The following is a 19,907-nucleotide window of genomic DNA, read 5'->3' on the forward strand; positions in this document are numbered from 1 at the left end:
ACAAATTAAGGGGTCCTATAGAACCCTTGGAAGTAGTAATTATATGGAACTAATGATAAGTAGCTAAGATTAAAATTCTGCAATTTGTGATTAGTATACCTTATTAGTCATTTGTCTATAAGTGTTGTTACAAAGACCTTTTAGGAGTGAAAGAAAAACCTTTTATAAACTAGACAAGATTTATCACGAGATAGACTTTGATTTGGATCATTTTAGTTTTGGAAAAGTTGGGAAAACCGAACTGCAAGTTTAGCTACTATCTTAAAGTTCTGCAGCACAATCGTTTGATATATTGTTAATATTTAGATAAAACTCATTCTACATAAGTAATTTAAGAATTAACCTTATATAATAATAAAATATACAAAGCTCATACATATTATACTTAATAAATGTCATATTTTATTAAGTACAGTAGAAGAAATACTAGTTACGAGTTGGATAAAACATGATGCCCTGTTTCTGCACTAGTTCCTATTGTTTGATTAAAATGTACCAATTAGAACTCTAAGTCCTAAATAAAAAGCATAGTCTTAAAATAGACATTATAATATTTATAAAACATGTCCAATCACTTGATTCCGACTCCATTTGATATTGTAAATCATTATTCGAATATGAGGTATAACTCATAGAAAACATGATTTTGGAGCTATTTTTATAAGACTGTTGTTGAACAGGATGAATGACCAAATGCATGCTATGTGAAATTGTTGTTGTTCTTTAATTCATTTTGCATGTCTAATTCTATCCATATTATACCTTGTTTGCGAAATTATATAATTTTTACGTGGTATTTCTATGGATTTCATGATTTGATGTTGAGGTTATATATTGACTAATTGATGAAACACAATGAAAAATTAATGTTATTAATTTGATGTCTGAATGGTACTAAAAGGTGTGACATTATGTATTTTAGTTTTCATATCAACCCATTTAGTTTTGGTTGATATTTTGGTTAATATTTGGTTAGGTTCTATGTTGTTATAGCTGAAATATTTTTTAAAAAAAACTTCAGGGTGTAATCGGTTAAACATTTGGTGTAACTGATTACACAACTAGGATACCTTTGAAAAACTCAAATAAATTAAATGTTTGGTTTTTTCTCAAAAATATCAAACATAACTAGTATGTAACAGGTTATGCAAAAAATTCATAACTTTAGTTTGGAAACTCCGATTGAGGCGCAATTTGATGTGTTGAAAAGCTAATGCATAAACCTATCTTATGATAATAATTTTATGATATTTATATGTGTGAATGATATTTTTAATATTGAAATGGTTTCATGATGTTTATATGTGTGAATGATGTTATGAATATGGTAATTGCTTCATGATGTTTATATGTGTGAATGATGTTGTGAATATGGTATTGATTTCATGACGTTTATGGGTATGAGTGATGTCGTGGAAAATATTAATTGTGTAAAATGGTGTAATGTATTAGAATACATGTCCAATGTTTTTTATAAAATATTTGTTGTGAACTAAGTTGTAAATGTTTTAGGACACGAGTCCAATGTTTTGAGGATATGTTTGTTATGAATTATATTGTGAATGATGAATTAATTGCGATTATGTTAAAGGTTCGATAGAACCAATGTGAAGCATTATATGGAAGTGAATGTATGTTAAAAAAATTGTGGAAAACCCTAATATGGTAATCAAGGTTAATTTGTTGAAAATGGTTTGGAAGTTCAGATGGAACTCACATTTATTTGTTCATCCTGCGTCATATAGATCAGAGTAGGTATCGTCTAGAAAAAATGTGTAGTACGATGTAGCTTGCATGTAGTCCTAAGCATTGCATGTCTACGGATGTTTAGGAGAGTGTTGTAGTATAGGTGTCGCTCGTATGTACTCATAGAAGTATTATTTAGAGAAGGGTGTTGTAGTGCATATGTAGCTCACATGTACTTCTAGACATTGCATGTCTACGGACGTCTAGGAAAGTGTTGTAGTTTGGGACGTAGCTCATCTATCCTCCCAAACTGTTAGAACTCAAGAAAATAAGCTTTGAGTTCAGTGATGCTACCACACGCATCGGAGTAGAGGATGAGTGCATTTCATAAGCAGTTGTGCGTATGTTGTGTAATGTTGTATGATTATATATAATATGGTATGGATTGTGTAAGTATGATATATTATGATTATACTACTCTCTGTTATATTATACCATGTTATTTTGTAGAATGTATTTTCACCCCTTTGTTTATATGTTTCTCAATGTGAACCTATATGTAGAGTGTAACACCATAAAACCCCAAATCTTATTTGTATAAAAGATAAACATATAATTTCTCAAATATAGATGTTACACATACTCAACACACATCCTTTATCAACATAATAACATAAAACATGTAGTGGAGTAAAATATCAAAACTTAAAATAATTTATTTATTGGTCTCAACATAATTTACTTAATTAAATAATCCAAATTACTCAAGAAAACATAACATATAACAAAAATAACCCGTTCTCAGTGTTACATATCGAAGCGGAATAAGAAAATACTAAGTAAACTCAACAAAACGATAAATAAAACGAAGTAGGAATCTACGCCAATCCTTCCACACAGTAGCAACTAATGCTCATCTACCTGAGTATTTGTGCCATCGGCCTAATAAGCCATACAAGAAAACAAAAAAGGGTGAAAAATATGTTCATAATGTTACTGATGTAATAAACAGTTAGGATAGTATCATACACAACATTCACCAACACATGAATTATTCACAACAACAATAATCACATCATAATGAAAATTTGTATGTAATGCAATCAACACCTCAACTTTAATGCATCTGGTACCAATCCTAGATATCAATGTTATGTTATTGATTTCGTCCACTCACTGATAGTTCCCCTTCGAACCGAGTTTTCCTCCAAACCCCAACTTGTCACTGGTCTTCTCTTTTGGACCAAAGACTCATCACTGGATCGAGGTGTGTACATCTATGACCGATGCACATGATGCCTGATATGCAACAATAACATACAAGTGCAATAATCACCACAGGTTCCTCTTCGAACCGTAAATCATCACCCAATAAGGCCACCATAGTAGTTTTTATCTAACTACACTTCTCAACATATGCCTATAATTATAACTCGACAATATATATGTAATTACAACTCAACATATAATTATATATACAACACACGCCAACAGGGAAAATATTAACGTGTGTGCTCAATTACACTCATCAACACAGTAAATTTATTATTACTTATGTAAGCTCATCAACAGGGTAAGAACCTATAACCCTTACACTCAATAGGGTCAACCTGTTGTGGTATTTGGTTATTAGGAACTTGTTGTATAGGCTCTTGAGGAGCACCAAAGAAATCAACAATTCAACATATTTGGAGTTCCAGTTGCTGGTAATTATGGTTAGTGTTGTGAATCAAAGGGTTAAACACAATCCCGATTTATCTTGTAAGAACATTCACCATCTAATGGTTACTCTTATCCAATAGTTTCCTCACAGACTAGAGGGAACTTATTGTTAAGGATGGCATAACTTGAGGGATATATCATATCCCTCCTTGTGGTTGTACCTTTCGACTAGGATTGCTTATAATATAAGCTAATGATAAGTATGGAATCATAGGGGATGCCAGAGTTATTGCCACTACTACGAAAAACACCTATCATAACGGTTGGAAAAAGGATACAACAATGTCCGACCAACCGTTGTTAGATACAATGTGATTGTATGTAGGATGCTTTTCGCCACAGGCATATGACCATTGTGATAAATTAGGTAGCGCACTATATATCACAATGGTAAAAGTATACAACCGTTGTACAATAAAGTGAAAGATCATGGGTTCAAAACTCAGTGATTTTATGGTTTATAATATGTTGTGTTTTATCTATAACAACGGTGCTATAAATAACTATGATTAAATACTTTATTTTTTTATTTTATTTTATTTTTTCATATATTACAGACTTGTATTTGTTTTACCTATATATATATATATATATAACCTCAAATTAAGCAATAAAAATATATTTACAAGCATCAAAAGACAAAATCCTGTAATACCATCCCCTTTTCAACTAACAAATTGAAAATAAACGTCCAACGTCTACGAACGTCGTCTAAGTCTTTGGGAGAGAAAGGTTTCTTGTCATTAAACGTCTACATAAACAAGTGAAAAAAATTGAATATCATGTGATTTGAATAGAAAATTACTTTGACATTAATATGTTATTGAAAACATTTCATGATATTATATATATCTGATCCCACAAATCAATAATGTCGCCAGAGACGATGTTAAACATGTGTTTCATTACATACTACCCACACTCGTATCCCTCTACTTTTTTCTTAGTCTACAAATTTAAACATTTTCAAAATATATAAGCATACATTTTATGAATATATATATATATATATATATATATATATATATATATATATATATATATATATATATATAAAAGTGAATATCACAATTAATCCACTTACTGTGGAATCAAATAATGCGAGCTTTTTTCTAGAGTTGTTCAACATATAGTGTCTCTCCATAATCCTGTATATTGAAAATGATTTTAAAATATTACATGCTAAGATAATTACAAAGTCAAAGAAAATATTACTAAAAGTCTTTTAAACATAAATTTACCTTGTAATAATTTGTTTCATCATATGATCAAGTTCAAGGTTTAACGAACACAATGTAGTTACCATATTCGTCTGAAGAGATATGATGATCAATTAATAATGATGTCTAAATAAATAATACAAGCATATATAATTAGTATTTGGTAAAACATGAAAAAAATCATCTTTCTCTGGCCAAGAACTGCACCTACCGCATAATCACTTGCATCATACATTAGTTCAAAATCTAGTTTCCAATCAGGAGCGGTGATTATGGGTGCAATTATAAGCTTTTATTTTAAATCCTCAAAAGTAATTAAACATGCATTATCAAAATTAAAAGACTTATCTTTGTTAAACAAATTGCTCAACGGTTGGGAAAATTTTGAGAAGTCTTTGTTGAATCTTTGATAGAACCCTGCATGTCCCAAAAAGCTTCTGATTCCTTTGACATTCAATGGTGGTGGAAGCTTTTCAATCACTTCAACCTTTGCTTTATCAACTTCAATGCCTTTGGAAGAGATTTTGTGGCCAAGTATTATGCCTACAGTGAGCATAAAATTTCATTTCTCCCAATTTAGAACTAGATTATTTTCCACACACCATTTCAGAATGGTGTCTAGATTTTTCAAACATAAATCAAAAGAAGGACCAAATACAGAGAAGCCATTCATGAAGACTTCAATACATTTCTTAATTAGATCAGAAAAGATGGATTACATGCATCGTTGAAAATGTTGTCGGTGTATTACACAATCCAAAAGGCATCCTTCTGTAAGCAAAAACACCAAAAGGACATGTAAAAGTTATCTTCTCATGATCTTTCGGGTTGGCGATAATATAATTGTACCCTGAATGACCATCGAAGAAACAATAAAACTCTTGACCTGACGATCTTTCAATCATTTGATCCATAAACGGTATAGGAAAATGATCTTTTCTAGTGTCTTGATTAAGCCTCTGATAATCTATACACATTCTCTATCCCGTCATAGTTCTTGTCGAAATCAATTCATTCTTTTCATTAGTAATCACTCTCATTCCTCCTGTCTTGGGTACCACTTGCAATGGACTCACCCAAGTACTATATGAAATAGGATAAATCATATGGGCCTCTAATAATTTCACTACCTCCTTCCTCACCACCTCTTTCATAGTACGATTCAAACAACGTTGTGGTTGAGCTACCAGCTTGTAATCCCCTTCCATCATGATCTTATGCATACAATAGGCTGGACTGATTCATTTCAAATCAAATAGCGCCCAACCTATTGCCTTGTGATTTTCCTTCAAAACTTGAATAAATTTATGTTCTTCCTTGTTGGATAGTGAACTGCTGATAATGACAGGTTTCTAACCACCCTCTTCAAGAAACACATACTTTAAATGTGAAGGTAGCATTTTCAATTCAAGTTTTGAGTCATTTTTCTTTGGTTCATCTTTTAATTCTCCAACTTTGGTGTTAAGAGGATGAATTTCTTCTAATGACTCAAGTTCTCTAAAGTATTCTTCAATCTCTTATTCTTCATCTTCATTAAGAACTTTTAGTGCATCAGTTAAAGCTTTCTCTAAAGGAGTGGATAAGTGCACTTGTCTTCTCACATCCATAATGGCTTCACTAGTGGCATTCATTCGAAAAAAATCTCATTTATCTTTTGAGTGTTTCATGGATTCAAAGAGGTTGAAACACACTCCTTCATCTTAAACTTGAACCTTCATTAATCCATCATCAATATCTATCATTATTCTTACGGTTTTCATGAAAGGTCAACCTAAAACCAAAGGTGTATCATCATCCTCTTCAATATCCAACACAACAAAATCAATTGGAAATACAAACGTGTCTAGCTTAACCAAAACATCTTTAGCTATTCTTGATGGACGGGTGATAGATTTGTCAGCCAACTGGAGTTTAATATTTGTATGTTTAACTTCAATGTTACCTAACCTTCGAATCACAGACAATAAAAACAAGTTTATGCTTGAACCCAAATCAACTAGTGCTTTGACAATGTTGACATTCCCTATAGTGACATGCAATGTAACTCTCCCTGGATCTATTTATTTTTGAGCGATAGTTCTTTGAATAGTGGTACTACAACTAGCATCTAAATTAATAGTCTCTTGATTTGTATACCTCCTTTTATTTGTGAGAATATCCTCTATGAACTTAGCATAAGTTGCCATTTGCTTAAGAACTTTAGAAAATGGAATATTTATCTGCAACGACTAAATATGTCCAAACACCTTGCATAATGCATTTCCATGTCTTTCTTGATAGGAGCATGAGGATAAGGTAGGTGTTGTATTGGATGACTCTTCATTTTCCCTCCCTCCTCTTGAGATTTTTGAGCTTTTATCTTCTTTTCATCACTATTTTTCTTTTCTAACTCATCTTTTCATATTTTTTCATTTTCAACTAATTCTCCCTTTTTAGTTTTTTGTTCTACTTCAATCTTAACTTCTTCATCTTCTTCTACTTGTCTTTCTATCACAAATTTCTCTTTTTCAACATTGTCGTCAATGCCTTTGCCAATTTCTTTACCACTCCGAGTTAAAATCGATTTACAATGTTCTTTATGATTATCTTGATTACTTGCAGAAAACGTTCCTTTTTATTGATCAGCTAATTACTAAGATATTTGACCAACTTAGGTTTCAAGACTCTTGATGTCCGCATCAATGCTCTTTTGATTTTCCATGGACATTTGCATAAACTGGTTCAAAGTATCCTTCATCTTTGAGTTTCTATCTTCTGACTGAGGATTCTGATTATAATTTTGACATGGATTTTGTCTATTGGAATGTCCTGCTTCTTGTCTCCATCCTTATCCATAATATGCATTGTTCCCTCTTTGATAACCAGGATTACCTTGATATGGTGTTTGCCTCTGTTGATATTGATTTTGATTTCCCATATAGTTCACTCTTCATGTGCCGAAGGTAAATAACCCGTGGGATAATCTCCATTGCAAAGTTTATAGTATGATATTTGTTGATGTTTGTTCGGGACTTCTTGCATCTCCTTGAGTTGTTGCAGAAGCTTTGACTTTTGCTTTGTAAGTTGCTTCACTTGTTGAGATAACAATTTAATTTGTGCCAAAAATGCATCATTTGTTCCAAATTCATCGATTCCAACTTTCTTTTGTGAAATGGACTTTATTGTGTTAAACTTGGTGGTCATTAAGTGCCATTTTACCAATAATTGCAATTGCATCTTCGACACTCTTAGACATTAAAGAACCACATGTAGTTACATCCAAAAGAAGTTTTGATTATGGTAGAATTCCATTATAGAAGATATGAATCTGAGTAAGCTCATAAAAGCCATGGTTGGGACATCTTCTCAACATCGATTTGTATCGCTCCCATGCTTCACAAATTTTTTCACATGAACCTTGAGAAAATATGACAATTTTGGTTTTGACTTCTATAAATCTGTTGTTCGAAAAGAACCTATCAAGAAAATTTTCCCCAAGTACAATCCAATATGTCATAGTCTGAGTTGGTTGATCAAGATACCACTCTTTTGCTTTTCCAATCAATGAATGAGGGAAAATCTCGTGAACACTTGTTCTTCTTATGCTTTAGGAGCTCCAACTATACCAACAATCTCATAAAACTTGGTAAGGTGAGTATATGGGTCAAGCCCGATAAAAGGATTTGCATACAATATCTAAAGCAAACCAATCTTCATCTCTAAGTTCCTTGCATTTTGTTCAGGTATAGCAAAATGAGAGTTCCTTCTTGGGTTGTTTTTATAAGACCCTCAAACAAATTCTGGTTCAACCATGACTTCTTTGATTTTTGGAGTTGTTGAAGAAGTAGAAGTAGAAGTTTCTTCCCGTTGGTTCCTTTGTTTGGCTAGTTGCATTCCCTTTCTGGTTTTTCTGTTGAGTTTTCGAGATTTATTTCAATCTCAGGATCAAAAATAAGTTCATCTTTCAGTAAACTTCCTTCCATAAACAAATTTCTGAAACACTAACCACACAAATTAAAAAACAATATGGATAATAAATAAAATATCTTTTAACAATATAAAATTACTTAAAATAAGATAAATTGTTGTTATGCTTGCAATATATAAACGCCAATCCCCGGAAACGACACCATTTTGTTGAAAAACTTTTGATAGGGTAAGTATTTTGTATCGTCTCCACAGGGATTAATGTGATATCAATTGTGTTCCACAATTAGTACTATTTTAAGGAAGGGTTCAAAATTGTTTTGATTGTGAAAAGAAACAATTGGAATAAAATGTAACAACAGTAAATGCTTCGGAGATTAACAGGAAAAGAAACATGTTAGGATTAGATTTCATTAACCTTTTTCATATGTATTCAACTAATCTAGTATGTGAATATAATTATTCATCTCTACTATCACATATCACTCTTCAACACCGTTTATGTCTAAATGGTGATGTGAGTTTTATCGCATTTCTTAACTGATGATCTCTCTACCTATTAAGAAATATGATAACATTAAGACTTGATACAAGTGAATATTAAACCTCAACTCAATATCTAGACTTGAGTATTAGATAGATGATGAACTTAGGTCAAGATTTGAAACGTATTTCTCAATAATGATTTTAACTCATAAATTTAACATGAAAACAAAGATACCATCAATATTGATTCATAATATATTCATAAAATATTGATCAAAAGAAATACATAAGATTACGATTAATTACATCCAATCCTGACACAAGAGATTTAGCTACACATCATCATGGCAACTTGTGTAACGCCCTAGACTACTTTCAGGATTACCGACTGACCTGACAAACCAACACAAATCTTTTCAGCATGATTTATCCTTACTCATACGTTTTCCGGGAAACATCCCAGAAGGTCATCCATCCAAATACTACTCCAAGTCAAACACACTTAACTATGAAGTTCTTATTTGTTGGGCTACCGGAAAGAAGATGCATCTTGTTGGTATAGGTAGTACAAATTAATCTTTATAAGTCTTCCTTCAACCATGCAGTCCCATACCTGTACAACCTCAGGATCCCTCTCATTCCAATGTGAATTTGGTTTTTCGCTAGAAGCTTTTATGAGTGTCTCATTATCATGCCTCATGCACCGACAACCATTCCCTCGCCCTCGGGTGTTACATGTAACCACTCTCCGTCCTCTTCGGCCTCGGGTGTTACAACTTGCTTCAAGAGAGAAGAAAAGAGATGAATAATCATTAATAATGATTTCCCGAAGATTGATGCGTATCCAGCTTCAATTCTCCGATTTATGAGTTTCTCCTGAGTTTTTTGTGTTTCTCTCTCTCTCTCTCTCTCTCTCTCTCTTAAAGTTGGTGTCCTCCATTTTACAAAATAAAGTGAAATTGTATTTATACAATCTGAAAAATCTGACCGTGCTTAGCGCGAGTAGAGGACAAAATAGATCAAACCACCCTAAATGACGCTTAGCGTGGTTGGACGGCGCTTAGCGCGAGTAGAGGACAAAATAGATCAAACCGCCCTAAATGACATTTTATAAAAAAGTGCCAGGTTTTAAGCAATTAAATTTTTTAAAAAATAATGAAAACTATATTATAATGGTTTGTTTAGATAACTGTGGTGATATAAGATTTACACCAATGATATTTTATAAAAAATGAACGGTTTTAAGCAATTATATATATTTTTAAAATAATTAAAAATATATCACAACGGTTAGTTTAGTAAACCGTTGTGATCTAACTTTCTTTTTTTAAATATAAATAAAAGGTGATGATAAAATTATGAATAAATGACGAATTAGGAGGCACTGAGAATCAAACTCATGAAATGTCAACTGATATCACTACAGTTGTTTCAAAACCCGTGATAACGGTGACGTCGTGATATGTACTTTTTTGACGTCGTATATGCATTGGTTTGTAAGTCTGCCATCATTGTAGTTGACATGCCATAAGGATATTCCCTACTAGGAGGGGGCAGGGTAAATTTTGGGAGAAAAGATGGTGTATAATCTCCCAAAATTGGTTGTGTAACCCTAGGAGTAGTGGGAACACTCCTTAGTTGTGGTGGGGAAACCACCATATTTGATGATATTGTCGAAGTCAATATTTGACATATAACAGGAACGGTTACTTCAACGGATGTTGAAGTTCCCACAACACCAATCGTCATTTCGGGTTGTTGTTCTTCTATATTTGGTGCGTCATTTTATGGAAGGGGAGTACTTTTTTTTCCTTTCTTACTGCCATACTCCTTTTACAATTAAAATTTCTTTTAATTCTACCACTTCTCAAACGCATACACACTCAAATTTTTATATAAAGAACAAAAATAAAGAATATACAGACACAATGCTTTTCTCCAAAAGTTAAGATTTCTTGCACAAAAGGGTCTCACTGGACGTGCCAATTTGTTTACTGGTGTTTTTAGTAATTTGTTCACTTAAGAGATTAAACTTGAAAAAATCTCAAGGATAATTTGTGCAAAAATGTGCCGCAAAAAGTGTGTGCGATTGAATCTTTAAATGTTTGAATAATGACAAACCGTACATAAACTCCAATAAAATAAGCTTTTAATGAAGATAATAAAAAAGGCATGATAAATGTCATTAAAATAAAATGCTTTAATTAGAAATACTTGAAGAATTTAAAGAGAGGACACATAATCAAACATTATCTCACAAACGGTTTCTCTTTGTGACTTGAATACTTTAGTTCTATAGAGAATATATGAAATTTGCGACCTTGATCCCAACAATGAGATTGACTATATATAGTAATACAATAGTAATCGTTGACAACGGCTATTTCAATAGGATTTGACATATATCTCATTACGTAGGCTTCAACACTCTAACTTGCTTCTACTCATCTTCAAAGTTAAAACTACTGCAAACCACCAACTACTCTGATAACTGCTCGTGATCTTCTTAATTGCCTCTGTTGAGACTCTTTGGTCGACTCCTCTAATGTTGTTGAGACATCTTCGCATCACCTAATCTTTGGACTTGAAAATATCTTAAGTCCCCAACATCTGGTTGACGTGTCGAACTCGACCCTTGTCGAAGTATTGATTTGTGTAAATCCCTTTGACATTTTGGACATGCTTCAAAGAGAGAGTGATCTTAATTTTATAAATTTGTTCCTGAGACTCTTTCAAACCATACTACATGGGCATTAAAACACACTAAAACTTAACTCATTTGATAGATCAGTCAAACCATCTTAGTCGACATATATTGTATGTTGAAGTTATGTTTGAAACCCTTGACACTTAACATTTTTCAACATGGTTATTATCATTCTCTGTTGAGTTCTTCAGCTAAAATTTTCAGACTAACAGCTTAAACATCTTAGAGTCAGAGATTTCCCAACAAAGATAAAAATTTATAATTCTTTTACTTTTTCGTTGAATATCAAAATTGTGTTAAAGGATATAACTTTTTCTATTTCATAAGATTTGCAAGAGTTGAGAATTCTATAAACAAAAAATTCTCGAATAACTTGATCAATCGTTGCATTTGTTTTGTGAAAATGAAAAGTTCTCTATATTTTTATTTGAATAAAAAACTTATGATATTCATTGAATTGTTACTCCTGTCGAGATCTCTGTAAAAAACTGTATTGAAATATATATTTTCCAATGTGGATCCAACCATAATGAATGCTATAAGGATGTACTCCTACTAACTGCGCCAACTTGGAACAGGAGGGAATCTGATTTTACTGTTACTGAGAATGATATGATGAGTGGTAGAAAATCCATTGATTCAATCATTTAATATGAAGTAGAGTTTGTCCTTTAGTAGCATCAAGTCAGGCCTACATAGCTCCATTGCTCATAACTTGTGTTTCTGTGTCTCCAGGTTTGTCGTGGGGACCTTTTCTATTTTATTAACTTCGGTAACGTGGTGGGTGGAACTGGAACGGCCTTCCAATTCTACTCTACAAAACCTTATAACTCATATTAGATTAATTTAGAGCTTAAAAATTATTATTTGATGCAAATTTCTATTAATAATGCTGTTTGTTGATAGAAATATCTATAAAAATATAAAGATAAATAAAAAAAGAATGAAAATTATCATAAATTATTTTGATAAAATATTTTAGTGTCGCAAAAAATAATACTGATAAATAAATTTAAATAAGTCAATTAATATATATATATATATATATATATATATATATATATATATATATATATATATATATTCACTGTTAAATTAAAATATATTATTATATAGATCATCTTTATAAAATTTAATATTAATAAAAAAATATTTTATATGTTAAAGAGAATAATTAAAATTAATGGTTTAGTTAAAATTTTATAAGACGTTAATTTTTATTCATTTCGTTGACATATAAAATATTTTTTATTGATGTTAAATTTTATAGAGATGATCTAGTTTTTAATCCAACGGTAAATTAAAATCTACTGATTATTTAATCTTTAATATTTTGAATAGTGTAATGTTTTATTTTATTATTTAAATATTGTGTCTTTTAAGATTGAGACTATTTGATATACTCTATAAACATGAAAAGAAACTGTATCAATGTAAAAAGATTATGGAGGATGGATTACACACATTTTAAATAGAAATTTAGATGTAACTAATAAAAGTCAAACATTAATAAAAATTTAACATTGTAAAATATTTGTACGGTTGGTATTTATCAATTTTCTTTAAGATTTTATTTCATTTTATATAAATTTTAATATATTTTATTTATATATAAAAACGGATGGAGTGACAGTTTGATAATCATCGTAGACACAATTTTACAGTGGTTAAAACAATCGAATCCAAGTTTTGCGATAGTTTTCTGCCATTACTAAAAAAAATTATCAAATCATTTTTTATAGTATATATAAATTAAAAATCATGTGTATGTATCTATTGATTTTAATCTCTTTGTATAGAAGAACACCATAATATACGATAAAATCGTATCATTCTCAGAGTTCATATTCTATCCTGAATGTCTTAAATATATTCTTTAAAATTCTAAACCAATTTTCATTATAAATAAAACTATTGTTTTATGAAAACCTCAAACACACTTTAACAAAAAATAAAATATCAATGCTAGTCTATGTGTTAGATTTAAAGGTTTTATTAAATATATCAAGCAAATTAAATAAACATTTACAAATCATAAACCATGAAACATTGTTTGTTTTAATTTTGTCCAAAGTGCTAAAGTATACTTTTTCCTTAAAATATATTAATACAAGAATCATCTTATTTTTGTGTTAGATTATGTTGAGAAAATGTCTAGCTATAAAAACAAAAAGAAAACACCAAAATATATTAAAGTTTGATAAAAGGCACTAATGATAAAGAATAAAATAAGATCTCACATGTTCCCAAATTGTTATTGCATCTACATCGAGGGAGAGAGAGAGAGAGAAGAGAAGAGAAGAGAAGAGTGAAGTTTGTTTTGGAGTGCACAAAGATAACAACCTCTGGCAGTAGAAGTGATATATGACAATCAAAGACATAGAGCAAAAATATGTACTTTTTTTGGTTCTATTATGCAGAGATAAATAATATTACAAGTATTAATATTTTGAATACTCGATCCACCTTAGCCCTCGTGAAATGAGGACATTGTTTGCACTTTTACAGTTAAAAACAGTTATCGATGGTGACTAAGTTAACTTTTTCTCTCCACTATCTTCACACAGTAATTTAATTATAATACATATGCTGCATGTCTGCTTTTTATGTACATATCAAGAAGCTCAACACAAGGTGCTGTGTTTTGTCCCATTGAAACCATCCTTGTCCAATTATGTCTCTTTCCGATGGCCCCTCATATCACATTGAGTTTACCTTCACCTAACTCTGGTCCCTTTTCAAAAACAACTCTAATTTAATTCCTTGTTTTACCTTTTGTTCTAGATCGGCTACTAGCCCAAACGATAAGGTTAGTAGTCGGTCTAAAAACACTTCACTAAAGGCAAAATCTCAAACCTAATATATGCGAAAGCTAAGAAGACCTAACTTGTTTCTATTGAAGTCTATAGATACTTTGAGATGTATATCATTCCATCAAGTATAGTTAATAACTAGTAAGTTTAAATTAGCGAATTTATCTACACAATAATTTTCTTCTTTGAAGATGTGAGTTGTCAAGAAGTTCAATCTATTTAGAGCCTGAATACACTTCTCCCATCTATTTATAAGCTTCCAAGACACAATCGAAGCCTTCATGAATGCAAGCACCACGAGCTTGGAGTTTGACTCCAACCACAACCGGTCCCAATCCTGATTTAAAGCATGCTTCATAGTTAAAATTTCTCTTATGAGCTAAACAAATAATGGGTTTTCTTGAATGAGATTGCATGAAAAACTGCTCAAATGGTCGACATAATGGTTCTTGAATATGCCGCCGTAAGCTGCTTACGGAGGAGTGTCAACCGAAACACCACGTAATGGAGTATTGTCTACCATTAGACGACCTCTCGTGATTCACCTCAAAAAGTAAGACACGTCTCTAACTGCCCTTAATATATACTACACCTCATGTGAAACACAATGTATTCTTTGAATCATAAGTAATATTTACCTTTTATTTTCTTACTGATTTGGAAGATGAAATGTTAATTTTACAATAATATCTGAAATTGTCACCCTAGAGATCTGCTCCACCACATCAAGATTTTATTTTATTATTTTACCCCACATTTATGTTTCGTTAGGAAACACCTTTCAATTTTTATTTTTAAAGATTCCCCATTTTCGTAAAGTGAGAAATTATGGATCTCATCTTCCATATCAAATATTTATATATATTTTTATCATTTGAATTATATTAATAAGATTTATGTAATTCATTTTTCTTTTAAATTTTAAATTTTAAATTCTACCTAAAATATTTTGCAGTTAAACTACTAAATTGTAACAATAAAGATTAGTGGAAAAACCAGCCAATACTAGATAGCAATATGGTTTAGTTTTAAAAAAATGGATTCATCATTTTTATTTTCTTAATACTGATTTTATTTTAAATAAATATGAATCAAACACAAATCAATTTAGGCAATACTTTGTTTGGTAATTTTTTAACGTTAGGAATTGAACATGGTACACTCTAGTAGTTGACACATCATGGATCTAAAATTTCTGGCTAGAGTGATGGTTCACAAGAAAACAACAAAGTGAGTATTCAGAGAGTCACAGAATTATCTTTCAATTCATAACAGCTTGATGATGTGTCTACTCCTTGGCAAACTACCAAAATTTTCATTGTCAACATCTCAATCATGAACAAGTTACAGAACATGCATGTTAATATTTAGCTATGATTAGTTAGAACTTGTTTATATTAGTTATACATATGGTTCCTATATAAGGTGTACATATATTAGTTCAATTCTATTAACCTTTTCATACTATTAAACTAACCATACTAATAACTAAATAGATGATGATTTAACAAATCAAGGAAGGCCAGCTTATATATAGCACCTAAATTTCTAAATTTATGAAAAAGACATATTAGATCGAATTCTCGATTTGACGTGACACTACTATATGATTATATTTATAAAAAAAATTAAGTAATTATTGGGATCAACGTGCTAATGTTGCATCTAATGTACATAATCTTAAAATTAATTTTTTTAATGATTAAATTGCAACGAAATAGGATTTAATAGATTTGTCATGGTTAAATCATGAATAAATAGAATCTTTAATTAGTTTGTCGTAGTTAAATGTAGTTAATTAATTAGGGATGTTCATGGTTCATGATCTCTCCTGAACCAAATCATATTTATAGTTCAGTTTTGGTTATAGTAATTATTTCAACAAAAATACAATTAATTGGTAAAATGATTTCAATTCAGTTTAAAACTAATTTATAACCGGTTTATGTTTATAAACTAGTTTATATCCAGTTTGCAATTATAAATCAATTTTATAATTTGATATCTTTTAAAATTATTTTTTTTAATTTCATAATAAAAAATTTAAAATTATTTTTTTATAATATTTGAAAATATATATATTTTTTAAATTTCTTTTATTTAAAGAAAATTTTTTTTTTTTTATTTTTCTGAAAATAAAATAAAATAAATCGTAATTTTTTTGTTAAAAATTTCTAGCAAAACATAATTTAAAAAAAAAAAATTAATTTTAATTTTTTGGGAAAAAAAATTCAGAATAAATTTATTTCGGAAAAATAAAAATTTCTGAATAAAAAATTATATATTTTTTTCAATATTAAAAATTTTAGAATAATAAATTTTAAAATTTGGGGAAAAAAATTTCACTACAGATATTTTTTTATTCCGAAATTTTTTATTTTTCAAAAAAAAAATATTTTTCCAGATTTTTTTTATTTCAGAAAATAATAAATTTTTATTTTCTGAAAAATATATTTTTTTATTTCAAATTAAATTATATATTTTTTAATGAATAAAAAAAATTTAAATTCTTTTTTCTAAAACAAACTATATTTTTTTTATAATTTTATTTTTGATTTTTAATAAAACCTTTTTTATTTTTCATAATTACAAATATATTTTTTTTCACTCAATTCTTCTTCTTCTTTTTAGAAACAAACTTATTTATATTATTAAAACAGTTTATAAAACAAAATTGATTATGAACCTGAATTAAAATTGTTTGACTTAAATGATTCAGTTCATTAACCATTTAAATAGTTCAATTATTTTATGGTGCCATACAATTTATAGTTTACTTAAACATATTTTTGTACACCCCTATAATAACTAAATACAAGACCTTCACAAATTTAAAACAACTCTCAAGATCTGTGTCGAGAATTAGTAAATGAAAAATAAAGACACCCTTATAACTAATACAAAACCTTCACAAATTTAAAACAATTCTCAAGATCTGTATTGATAATTAGTAAATGAAAAATAAAGACGAAAGGTGAAATAGTTTTCAAGTGATATGTGATTGAAATATGCAAATACCAAATAGTCTAAAACTCTCAACCAAGGTGAGAGAGAATGAGAGTGAGAGGAAGAAATAATGAAATGAAAATAAAATGGAAAGAAACAACCAGTCCTATTGGCAATAAATTCATGTTTCCTCTAGTCTCTAATTCCCATCACCACTAGGCACATTTGGCATAGACAAAGACAGTTGCAATATCACATCTTATTGATGCCCTATCATTTATGTATAAGCACATGCTTCTTTTCCACAACATATGTTCTGTTTCATATTTACATGAAAACTAACTATAATAAGTTTTATTTCTCCTTTTACTGTTCTCCCTACCCTACCATGAGGGCCTCTCCATATACATTTGTTGTGAATATGTATCTCCATTTCATTGATAGGCCATATCATGATAAGTCACATTCTTTCCATTACCATTCTATTCATTTATAATTAACTTTTTTCATCATGTTGGGAGTTGGTGTTAATGTGGGACTAGGATTGTAAACATCATTAAAAGAAAAATTTATGACAACTTTGCAATAGGTTCTTATGTTATGTCTATGTCTATCCTTAAAATTCCATGTTTTTTTTAAGTAAATGTGAAGAGTTCAATTCATGTTGCATTGATTTCAATTAATGTACATTGTTCAAAACTGAAAATAAGACCATGTTCCTAAAATAAATCACACTCCCTCACCTACTAGTTCATCATATGCTTTCTAAATTTTTAGCCTCTAGCTAGCTATATACTTGATGTATACTAATCATTTAGAATACATTGAATTATAAAATGACTTATACATACATGAGCCTTGCATCATTTTATGGGTCTTGGTTACATTAATTTCTTGACTTGACATGTATCTACATCCATAATTCATAACTTCTAATTAATTCATATATAGTAAATTATTGATTTGAGAAATAGATGTAAAGCTAGCTGTTATTGTCTATGTGATAGAAATGTTGTTTAATATCTACTAAATTGTCATAATACATAACAAAATTATTTGTCCGCAAATCATAGCTCTATTGGCAAAACCGATTTCGTTGGGTTAGACGACATTATCAAAATTCAAACTCTGATACTCACGTTTGTATGCGCGAATTTCTAATGGGTATTATCTTTTCATCTCCAGACAAAATAATAATGCTGGGTTGAACGGCATTATCAGAGTCCGAACTCTAACACTCACATTTGTATGTGTGAATTTCTAGTGGTTATTATCATTTCATCTCCACACAGAAAAATAATGTTACAGAGAAAACGAGATACACAGTATTAATTGTCAACCATTTAAGAAGAAAAGAATATCCGATTGAGATTAAGGATGCAAGACAACATGGGCCAGATATGAAAATGAGCCCATTAAAGAGGCCCAAACCCATTCGAAAGGAACACTGACCACTGAAGAGACATCGAAAGCAACCAATTGAGAGGTGAATTTTACATTGTGGTGCTGTGAATATGAAAATATGGGACCTAGTGAATAAGTTGTTAGAGGTAACCACTAACCAGCTCCTGAAGAATTGGAAAATGTAGTCCCCTCAAGTGGGTATTGATCAAAATTCTATATTATGAGCCCACATTTTTGTAGAAATGGTTCTGGCAATGGGTAAGGCCAGCTTTCATAAGGCCCACAATTTGGACCTTGATGGGTTCCTACAAATTCTTAGTGGGTATGTTGAGTATAGTAATTGTAAAATGGGACTATAGGTGTGGGTTAGAACCGACACAGATAGGGACAAGACATGTCTTTTGGCAAATGGAGTTCAACAAGGTGAGTTTCACTAGGAAGGGAGGTAGGCATCCATCAACATCTTTGGTCCATTTGAGTCACGCCTAAGCTGCACTACATAACAAGTTTTGGAGACAATACCATTTGCAAGAGTGTGTATATTCATATAATCTACTATTTATGTAACATATTAAAAATATGTCGGATGTTTGACCTGTGTCAGTATCGTTATATTTAATTATATTAATAATTTTATTTTTATAAAATATTATCGATATCGACAATTTTATATCTATTGTTTCGTGTCTATATCTATATAAACCTGAGTCAATATCATGTTGGTCACGTATTGAGGACCATTGAATTGAAATTAGACAAATAAAATTTTAATAAATTAAATTGAATGTTTTTTAGAATAGTAATAAAATTATTTTTTTTTAATTGTTCAAGATCTCAATCTGTTGAAAATGTTGACGGAAGAGAATTCTTTATAATTTACTAGTACAATAATAAATTTAAATATGTAAGAGTAATGAGTAATATGGGTTAGTAACTTTAAATTATTGAATAAAATTTATTATTGTACTAGTAATGAGTAATATGGGTTAGTAACTTTAAATTATTGAATAAATTTAT

At 30.1% G+C, this 19,907-nt stretch overlaps 1 non-coding gene across 1 annotated transcript; it reads left to right on the forward strand.

The window, feature by feature from the left end:
- Positions 1–7,951: 7,951 nt before the first annotated feature.
- On the forward strand, positions 7,952–8,058 carry LOC127077479 (small nucleolar RNA R71). The gene has a single exon (XR_007787284.1). It is a non-coding gene; the product is annotated as a small nucleolar RNA R71 (small nucleolar RNA).
- The last annotated feature ends 11,849 nt before the right edge of the window (positions 8,059–19,907 follow it).

The sequence above is a fragment of the Lathyrus oleraceus genome, chromosome 4, assembly GCF_024323335.1.
Source record: "Lathyrus oleraceus cultivar Zhongwan6 chromosome 4, CAAS_Psat_ZW6_1.0, whole genome shotgun sequence".
In the NCBI taxonomy this organism is placed as follows: domain Eukaryota; kingdom Viridiplantae; phylum Streptophyta; class Magnoliopsida; order Fabales; family Fabaceae; genus Lathyrus; species Lathyrus oleraceus.